The sequence below is a fragment of the Zingiber officinale genome, chromosome 5A, assembly GCF_018446385.1.
Source record: "Zingiber officinale cultivar Zhangliang chromosome 5A, Zo_v1.1, whole genome shotgun sequence".
NCBI lineage: Eukaryota > Viridiplantae > Streptophyta > Magnoliopsida > Zingiberales > Zingiberaceae > Zingiber > Zingiber officinale.
In genome coordinates this window covers 97,778,238-97,789,896 of record NC_055994.1, presented here as the reverse complement: position 1 = coordinate 97,789,896, position 11,659 = coordinate 97,778,238, and positions in this window count along the sequence as shown.

Here is an 11,659-nt window from a genome sequence, read left to right as displayed (position 1 = left end):
TCCTCATACTCATTCCGAGATAAGATACAATCATTAGGGCAAGCATGAATTTTCACATAATTCATCCCTAATGCACATAAGCTTTTCTTTGCATCATAAGAAGATAAAGGCAATTCATTGTCATCTGGAAGGATTTCTCCTAACAAACTAAGTAAGTCAGTGAAACTTTTATCACTCCAACTATATTTGACCTTCAAGTTGAATAATTTCACAACTGCAGATAACATTGTAAATTTAGTGCATCCAGGATATAAAGGTTTCTCGGCATCTTCAAGTAGCTTATTGAATTGGGTTGGATTCTCGGCATAACTATCAAATGCAGCATGTACCATATCTATTGGGTCCTCAACAACATATTTTTGTTCATCTGGCCCTACTTGATCACTATCATTCTTTGAGTTCCCTATCGTAGCTCTTTCACCGTGCCATATCCATGTATGATATGTTAAATCTATACCATTACAATACATATGTGCTATGATAGTTTGTACATTTCTCTTCTTTAAATTACCACATTTTGCACATGGGCAAGGTATTGCATTACGATCATTAGCATTTGTCATTGCAAATTGCAAAAAAGACTCTACTCCAAACTCATATTCACGTGATAGTCTATCCTTTGACATCCATTTTTTGTCCATTCTTGTAACAACTAAATAACCAACAATGAGCTAACACCTTCAAAATAGTTGTAAATAATATACAAAATATTAACACAAACACAAGTTTTAAAACAACAGATAACAAAGGAAAGGTAGATAACAAAAAACAAAAATAAAAATAACAACAGATATTAATTACAAATATTTCAGAATATCAACAACAAAAGAAAACAGCAAACAACAGTAGATATTTATGAATTATGTTTTCTAGGCATAAGTTTGCTAATGTAGTGGAGATATTTATATCTTCCAATAGAAGTAGGTGGTTAATATTTTGTAAACATAAGGAAAAATTGAGTTTTTCACTTGTGATGAAAATCTAAACAGCTAGAGAATGAAGTTTGACTTCTTGGATGCAATTATTATATGATTAGCATGGATTAGAAGATGGATTTAATCCAAATATAGTACACAACAGAATATCATGGAACATGAAACTGGAAGGCCTACGACATTGACAACAATAAAGAAGCCCAAAAGTTTGATAATGGGAAGCGGTGAGAGGATGGGCTCACAAGTTTGTTGTTCCTGAGTATCTAGTAATTTAAGTTCAAAAGTCATAAACATATATTAGCCAAATATCCTCACCACAAAATTTAGTAGTAACTTTAATGTGGGTGATCTCTCCAACTTATTAACCAAGGATTACTCCTACATTTGTCAATGAAACTAAAAGGTGTACTTGCATATCCTGATGTGCACTTGGCATGCAATCATCTCAATATATTCTCTCCAATTAATGCTAACCCGTCCATGAATTCACTATACTATGCACACTACATCACTTCTTACAAGAAAAGGAAATCATCATATCAAAACAACTAAGCACTTATATGGAGTGTTCCTTTCACCCAACTAATCATCAGCTATCACCGCTCTCCATGTGCATAGATATGGAACCAAAGAGAAGTCGTTTCACCTTGTGAAAATAAGGTAAAATTTCAATCCATTTAATTGTTGGGATAGTGTAATGCTCAGGTCATAGAAAAATTCCATGCATAACATCTGATACTCTCATATGAACTTCTAGAGCCTCTGTTTATGACCAGTAAGAGGCATCACATGGTTCATATCTTGTTAGTTCAAACAAAAATATCATTTGCTAGATACAATTTTTTTATGAAACATAACAAGAAATCAGCAGAACGAAATAATGAACAACCCAAACAAACTGCAGTTTCATGCTTATAGGTGCATAAGTATTACGCGGATACCACACTTGCACATGAAAATTATCATGGATACAGAGAAAACTAAAACCCAGAACTATGACCTAAATCCCAAATAAAATAATAAAATCACGAAAACTGGAAGCCTCCTCCAAATAAAATTTCGTGACGCGGCAATCCCTCGGACACAAGAAACCCAAAATCCAGCCAAAAAAGCTAGAAAAAGTGTTCCCTTTGACGAGGAACAACGCGAAGGGGAGTGGAGAAAAGCGAAGACGCGAGGAATTGGGCATAAAGCAAACTATACCGTTGCGCAAGCCTATGCTGGATTCCTCGGTGTTGATACTGTAGAGGATGCCCTCGTATCTGATCTCGCTCTTGGAGGTCAAGCTTATGAGGCTCCCGATGTAGGAGTCCGCCGACGCCCCAGATCTAGAGGCTGGAGAGGAGTTGGATGGAGAAGGCCGCGTGAGATGAGGAGTTGGGAGAAGGGTTCGAGATCAAAAATGATCAGAAGATAGAAGTTGGGAGAAGGGTTCGGGTTTTCTACTCCTTACCTAGATCCAACGGTTTGTATTAATTAAGATTTATATCCAACGGTTTGTATTAATCAAGATTTAGATGAGATTTTAAACATAGACAACACTTTTTATAAAACGTTGTTGTAGACACTAAAAATCAGTCTAATAGACAACGTTTTTTACGAAGTGTTGTCTTTGACCCATAAAAATCACTAATAGACAACGGTTTTTAGAAAAGCGATGTCTATTAATAAGAAAATAATGAAATGGACAATACTTTTCACTAAAAGCGTTGTTAAAAAAAAACAACGCTTTTTATAAAAAGTGTTGTCGTTTAAGTGTTGTAGAATCCCAATTTTCTTGTAGTGTAATATCATTTCCCAATTTATCGGGCCTTTTGATTTATCGAACTAAATCTCACCCATTGATAAATTAAAGAAATAAATATTAAATATATGTGCTTGTCATTATATTAGGATTAAGAACACACATTTCCATAATAACTGAGGTTTTGTTCTTTTATTTAGTCAGTATAAAAAGAAACTGCCTCAATGGTCCTACTCAATATACTCTAAGTGTATTAGTGTAATTATATAGTCAAGATAAACTAACACCTAATTACACTACGACTGTTCTGATGGTTTGTTCCTTTCCATCTCGGTCGTGAGCTACTGTTTATAATTTATAAGGAACTGATAACATGATCTTCTGTGTGTGACACCACACACGATGTTATCTACAATATAAATTAATTGAACAACTACACTTAGCATATAAATGTAGACATTTTTGACCAATGTGATTCTTTATTTTAAAATAAATATTTACAAAAGCTAGACTTTTAGTATACACTCTAACAAGATGTTAGTGTGTAGAAGGTATATATAGTGTCTAATACTGGTCCTAAGACATGTAGGTAAAATTATGGTTGCATGCCAACTAGAACATAGTACTAATTTTTGAAGATCAACACCATAGTGGTGTTTATTTTCAACACTACAATATTAGTTCTGATCATAAATTGTGGTGCTGGTTTTTGAAGATCAGCACCAAAGTGGTGCTAGTCTTTAGAAACTAGCAACATATTATTCTCAAGGTTTTAAATTGTTTTGAGCACTGCTGGGAGGACTTTAATGTTGGGACCGATTATGTAGCTAGAGGGGTGGGGGGGGTGAATAGCTCGATGCGCTCGTCGTGCTCTTCGTTGCTTGTTTCTTCAAAGATATGCAGCGGAAATACAAGAAACAAAACATACAACGCTAACAAAAAGGATTTACTTGGTATCCACCTCACAAGAGGTGACTAATCCAAGGATCCACACACTCACGCACCCTCCACTATGAAAAACACTCCTTTATGATAACTACCAAAGGTGGAGAAGCCCTACAAGTTCACACTACAAGAAGAAAGGGAAAGAGAACAAAATACAAGTAGAAACTTACAATTTCGCACAAGAAAAACCCTAACCCTAACTTTCTTCTTCGCCTCTTGACTTGGACGTGCCTCCAAGATCCTTCAAGAACTGGCGGTGAGAGCTTTGTGGAGATGCTATGGAAGCGCTGTGCTCGCTGGAGAAGAAGGCCGTGAGTTCTTGCCAAGAGAACAGCTCGCCAGTAGCTAAATACGACGCCAACGGTCGGATCCTGATCGATTGGATTGCTCCCAATCGATCGGGAAGGCTTTGGATCGATCGGTCGATCAATCCAGAGCGCCAGAGCGCCTCTGTGCTCTCGGGAAATGCCTGGATCGATCGACTGATCGATCCAGGGCTTATCGCGCAGAATCACGACTCCCAATCGATCCACTGATCGATTGGGGGCTCTGGATCGATCGACCGATCGATCCAGAGTTGTTCTGTGCGATCGCGCACTTCTCCCAATCGATCCACTTATCGATTGGGAGGAGGCTTGTCGCGAAGACTCGCCCAATCGATCAACCGATCGATTGGGCATGAGCCAATCGATCGGCTGATCGATCCAGCTCATGATTTTTCCCAAAATCAAGTCTAAAGCCTCCTAAACCAACATCCGGTCAACCATGACCTGTTGGTTCATTATGTCTAGCATCCGGTCACCCTTGACCTGCTAGGACTCGCTCACCAAGTGTCCAGTTAATCCCTTTGACCCACTTGGACTTTCCTCCTCGTGCCAAATATCCGGTCAATCCCTTTGACCTACTTGGACTTCCCAACACCAGATGTCCGATCATCCTTGATCCATCTGGATTTTCCTTGTGCCAAGTATCCGGTCAATCCCTTTGACCTACTTGGACTTCCCAACACCAGATGTCCGATCATCCTTGATCCATCTGGATTTTTCTTGCCTGGCTTTACTCACCAGGACTTCCCGTCTGCCTATCTTCACTCACCAGGTCTTTCACTTGGCTTCACTTACCAAGATTTCTCTTCTGCCTAGCTTCACTCACCAGGACTTTCACCTAGCTTCACTCATTAGGGTTTCCAGCTGCCTGACTTCACTCACCAGGACTTTCACATAGCTTCACTCACTAGGATTTTCCTGCTGCCTGGCTTCACTCACCAGGACTTTCACCTAGCTTCACTCACTAGGATTTTCCAGTCAAGTATCCAGTTAACCTTGACCTACTTGACTCTCCTTCACAATCTCACCACATGAACAATTGCACCTACAATCTCCATGTCTTGTCTCCATGTATTGTCAAACATTGAAACCCAAACATCAAGACTCGAGCTTGAACCAATTCAAACTCAGTCAACCAGGTCAACCTTGACCTAGGGAATATTGCACCAACATTTAAAAGAATAAATGAGGGCTTATTTGGACTTATGCTCACTTAATAAATTCATAAGAGTTGGAATGAGTTCGATCGGATCTCTCTAAATCCATTAATGAGTTTTAATGAAAATCCATTGATGGACCTAAGAGACTCGGATTTCTAAAATTTTACAATGAGATGGAAATGTAGAGTATGTAGAAGGGATATATGGTGAGAAATCCTAGTCCTGAGTCTCCTACATGAAGTTATAAACACCGACTAAGTGACACAAAGTCTAAAATTTTCTAAATCTTTTGAGAATGTTGGGAATCCTTTAAAATGATAATGGAGGGTATATTTAGACTCTTGGGCACTACAGAAATCTACATGAATTAGAATGAGTTCGATTGGAGCTCTGGTTCACTAATGAGTTTTAACCAAAACTCATTGTGTAAGTACCTTGTGGCAGTTTTGATATGGTCAACTAAGTTAAGTTATGTCATATTTGTATTTAATGTCTTGTGTCTAAGTGTGCAGGAATTTAGAAGCATAAGAAGTCGAGCAGAAGACGCATCTAGCGAAAAGGATGACACAGGAAATGAGCAGATGAACTTGGTGCATCTGAGGAACGAGGTGCTGCAAAAGAGTATACTGGTAGACGAGAAGGATGTGCATGACGTTCGAGGGATGAGAAGCATGAAAGGAAGTCTACTTGAGGAGAAGGTCGAAGTTTGATTCAGGTGAGCTCAACTCTGGTTGACCAGAGAATTACCCATGTGAAAAAGATCAGCTAAGGAGTTGATCTGCCTCAGGGAAGGCACTTTCAATGGCTTGAAAGGTGCCTTCCATGAACAGTGTCGAAGGCTTCTTCTAGTATGTTGAAGGCACCTTCCAATGACTATTAGCTGAAGATAAAGTTTTATCTTTGGTGATAAAATTTTTCTAATTCAAGGTGCTTTGAAACCTATTGAAGACGTCTTTCAGCTTTGAATAGAGTTTTCTAGGGACTATAAAAAAACCTTTGGAGGTAGGAAATAGACAACAACTCCTGTATTCATTTTCTAGTTTATTTTTGAAATTTCAAAGAGTGTAAGAGGCTTCTCCGTCTTTAACGAAGGAGATTTTTATTGAGCTTTCAATCGCCTTAGATTAACAACCACCTAGGTTGTAAATAAAAAAAATACTATAGTCTTCTTACTTATTCCCTTCTTTAATTATTTATTTGTTTTATTTTGATTACGCAATCTAACTAAGTTGAAAGATCGAGAAAGGGGGTTATTTTATTTTGTAGGCAATTCACCCCCTCATGCTGGCCACATGGAACCAATAAGTGGTATCAGAGCCCAACTGCTTCAGAAGGACTATTCGTCGACCAAAGGAAACAAGGCGATGGTCGGATCCAACATCTACCCACCAGTGTTCATGGGGGAGTTCGCATTTTGGAAGCGACGAATGAAGGTATTCTTTAAGTTTAAGATAAATTTTGATATTTTATTAATAATGAAATATGATTTTGAAGCACCAAAGAACACGAATGGAGAAGAACTTGAAGAACAACTCTAGACCAAAAAGCAACATGACGAGTTTATGGCAAACGGTAAGACTGAATTTCACCTTATAAGCATACTACCGGTTGAAGAACTCGATAAAATCAACACGTACACATTCGCCAAAGCTCTCTGGGATAAGCTTCTGGAACTCCACGAAGAATCAAAATAAGTTGAATTCAACTCTTCTATGGATACCGACTCATCTTCAGAAGACTCTGAGACTGAAGAGATTGCTGAAGCATCACTGATAGCTGAATAGCTACCTAAAGACAATAAAGAAAGCTCATCCACAATGAGCATCGACGAAGAGAGAGAATCTTCGAAATAAAGTAGCGATGAAGGGGGAGTATCAGATAACGAAATCATCAACATAAGTGAGTAACGTGCACTATCTCCCAAGCAATCTTTCAAATTTATTAAGATATTATCTAAAAATATGGTAAAATTAGAAAAAGATAATGCTAGATTAAAATTAAACTTAGTAAATTTATGTTCCTTAGATATGTATGATAATTTAAAAATAGAAAATGGAAAATGAAAAATTAAATGAAGAGATAGAAAAATTAAAATCAAAAGGAAATCTTGCATGTTCAAATACATATACTCCACAAAATAATTTTCGATTTTCTGGAAGACTAAACTAGTATTTATGATTTCATAAGAGTCAAATTAGAAAAATCCCTAAAAATCATATACCACAAAATTGTTTGATTAATTTAGTAGGAAACAATCTATTTTAGATACCAAAATCATACTTAGCTCAATAAATTAAATTCCATGCATGTTAGAATATTAATCTACTTAATTAGTTATTTTTGTAAAATCAATTATTTTGTCAATCTTCCTGTCTTATTTTTTGTTAAAAAAATTATCTATGCAAAATGGAAATATATATGATCTATAAAAAAAAATCAAACTTTTTTTACCATTAAGTTATTTTCTATAAAATTATTAACGAAATCATATTTTAAAATTTAAAATTATTCTGTAAACTTATTTTTTTTTAATTTTTTGTAATAAAATATAATATTCTCCATCAAAGGAAATATTTTTGAATTTTTTTCCCATTAAATTATTTTCTATGAATTTATTAACGAAAATGATATTTTAAAAATTTAAAATAATTTACAGACATATTTTTTTAAAAATTATTTTTTTATGATAAAACATGATGTTCTCTATCTTAATAATTTTTTTTTTGACATTTTTAGAATTTTATCTTAATTATTATGAATTATTTTTTTTTAAAAGTTAATTTTTAATATTAAAAATTTAAGAAAATAGAAATATAGAAACTTTGATTTTTTTGACATCAACCAATCTATTTTACATATCCAAGAAAATTACTAAAATTTTTAGAGTTGAAAATATATTCTTCAAGATTTATTTTTGAAAATTAGGTTGCTCTGATAAGATGAAAGGGAGCCTTAGCACAATGGTAAAGTTGTTGCTTTGTGACCTAAAAGTCACGAATTTGAATTCTGAAAATATTCTCTTACAAAAAGTAGGATAAGACCGTATATAATGTATCCTTCCTTGGGACCTCACATGGTGGGAGCTTCATGCATCGGACTGCCTTTTTAGCTTGTTTTGATAAGATAAATCAATTATGGTCAATTAAATAATGTTTTACTTTACAATTTTTTTTACTGATATAGATTATACTATTTAAGTTTGATAAAAATTTTCAAGATTTTTTTGAAACTGAAAAATAATTTTTATCAAAGCAGAAGATTTATTATTAAAAATAGAATATTTTTAAATATTTTTTCTAAAAAATATTAGCCGACTAGTAATTCTTGTTTTGTACCCCTAGAAAATTATTTCAAAATTTTTTTCTAACTCTTAAGTGTGTTTTTCCCTATTTTTTATGTGATCAAATAAGGAGATATAGGTACAAGTTAAGTGGGAGTTCTTTTAAAATTTATAATTTTTATCCTTGTACTTAGTTAATTCATTCATTATATTGCAACTTTTTGTTATAATTACAATTTACTTTACTTAATCATGTGTATTACATTTTTCGTTTAACCCTAACTTTAACTTGGGTTGATATACATCAAAAAGAGGAAGATTATAAGTACCCCGTGGTAGTTTTAATGTAGTGAATCAAGTTAAGTTAGGTCATGTTTGTCTTTGATTCTTTGTGTCTAAGTGTGCAGGAGCTTAGGAGCACAAGAAGTCAAGTGAAAGATGCAACTAGCGAGAAGGATGACATGAGAAATAAGTCGATAAGCTCAGTGCATCCGAGGGATGAGGTGTTGCGGAAGAGTATATCAGTGGATGAGAAGGACGCGCACGACATTCTAGGGGCGAGAAGCCGAGAAGGAAGTCTGCTCGAGGAGAATGTTGGAGTTGGGTTCTGGTGAGTTGAACTCTGGTTGACTAGAGCATTACCCATGCGAAGAAGATCAGCTAACGAGCTGATTTGCCTAAGGAAAGATGTGTTCTATGAACAATGTCGAAGATGCCTTCCAGTCTGTTGAAGGCGTCTTCCAATAACCGTTAGCCGAAGATAAAATTTTATCTTCAACGATAAAACTTCTCTTATTGAAGGCGCCTTGAACCCTATTTAAGGTGCCTTTCGATTTCGGATAGAGTTTTCCAAGGGTTATAAAAAGACCCATGGAGTTAGGAAATAGATAACAACTCCTGTATTCATTTCCTAGTTTATTTAGAGTAATAATCATTTAAGTTGTAACTAAGTAAAAACACTGTAGCCTTTTTACGTATTTCCTTCTTTAGTTGTTCAATTTATTTCTGCTATATTTTAATTGCGCAAACTAACTAAGTTGAAAGATCGAGAAAGGGGGTTATTTTTATTTGTAGACAATTCACTCCCCTCTTGCCAGCCGCACGAGACCAACATATTGATGAACCTCTACGCTTGGATTTTCAAAAACTTATAATAAGATGGATGTTGGTTGCTACTGGGAATATCATACCGGTTCCCCTGTACAAAAATTTTGTACAAATCCTGAACTTTTCCTAACAACCTATTGTGTTCTTTAGAAATTAAACTTGGAATCGCAAATAGAACTTAACATTATTGATTCCAAATTTAACTTATCTGTTCTTAGAGGTTTAGACTTGGATCACAAACGATGCTTAACATTATTGATCCAAATCCACCCATGTTACAAATTTGATTAAGTATTTATTTCAGAGATTGGCTCCCAGGTCAAACATGACGACGCACTAGGCCTTCTTGGGTATGAGATCATCCACCACTGCCTCAACAAAGCCTTTCAAAGAAATTCAATATTTAATCTCCTTATAGTAACCCTAGGTTTAACCATTAAGAACAATCGAATCACAAGATCGAAAAAAACAAAAGAAACACAAATTCGAAACCTAGAATCACTAGTCTATTGTGTTTGGTATTTCAAGATCTAAACAAAAGGATGAACTAGTTATGATGCGTAAACTAACAACTAGTTATACCTTTTGTAGCTTATAGACCTCACGATCTTCTATCATATTCCTCTTCTTATCTCGGACGTCGTGTGGGCGACGATCTACCGAGACGAGAATCCACCCAAGCTTCCTTCTTCTCCTTGCAAGTCTGGACCAATCAGCAAACTCCTAGAGATGAAAAACTTTGGCCACCAACCAAGCTCCAAGGGATGCTAATAAACAAAGCCTCCTATCTCTCCTTCTTCCTCTAACAAGATCCGGCCACCACTAAGCTCCTTGAGATGAGATGCCGCCGGCCACCAAGGAAGAAGAATAGGAGAAGATGAAGGATGAGAGTACCGGCCACACCACCAAGGAATTGAAGAGAGGAATACTAGATTATGTGTTGTGAGGTGAGACACCTCTACCCTCTCTTTTATATTCCTTGGTCTTGGCAAATAAAGAAAGTTTTATAAATAAAATTTCCTTATATTCCTTGCCAATGTTTAAGAAGGAAAATTTAATTAAAATTTCCTTACCAAACCTCTAATGGGTGACCACCTTATTCCCTTCAAATAAGAAAAATTTTAATCACAAAATAAAAACTTCCTAATTTGTTTCCGAAAATTTTAAAATAAAAATTTCTCTTTTAAAAATTCTCTTCATGGTTGGTTATAAAAGGAAACTTTTATAAATTAAAATTTCTCAATTAAAACATGTGGATAATTTCAAAAAGGAAAGTTTTCTCAAAATTAAAATCTTCCTTTCAATCTACAAATAAGAAAAGATATCAAATCTTTTCTCTTAATCTTTTGTAGAAACTATAAAAGGAAATATTTAATTTTAAAACTCTCTTTTTAAAATCATGAGGATGGTTACAAAAAAGGAAAGTTTTTTCAAAAATTAAAATCTTCCCTTTAACTACAAATAAGGAAAGGTATCAAACCTTTCTCTTAATCTTTTGTAGAAAACTATAAAAGGAAATATTTAATTTTAAAACTCTATTTTTAAAATCATGAGGATGGTTACAAAAAAAGGAAAGTTTTATAAAAAAAATTAAAATATTCCTTTTAACTACAAATAAGGAAAGGTATCAAACCTTTCTCTTAATCTTTTGTAGAAAACTATAAAAGGAAATATTTAAATTTTAAACTCTCTTTTAAAACCATGGCTTCCACATAAGAAAAGATTTTAAAAAATAAAATCTTTTTATTTTAATGTGGCCGGCCACACCAAGCTTGGGTTCAAGCTAGGGTCGACCACCGCTTTAAACCATTTCACCTTGGTTTGGCCGGCCTTGGATTGGGCTCCAAGCTAGGCTTGGCTGGCCACCTTAAGGTGGGTAAGAAGGTGGGTATAGGTGGGTATAACACTTTATAAATAAGAGGCTACAACAGGGACCGAGAGGAGGAATTGGTTTTGGTCTCCCGATAAACTTGAGCTTCCCGTGTTCGCCCTGAACACCCAACTCGAGTTCATCAATAATATCTCATTCCACTAAAGAGTTATTATTGAACTACCGCACCAATCCCATATTACTATACGGGCTCCTTCTTATCATGAGTGTGTTAGTCTCCTTGTGTTTAAGATATAGAATATCCACTAATTAAATGAGTTACTGACAACTC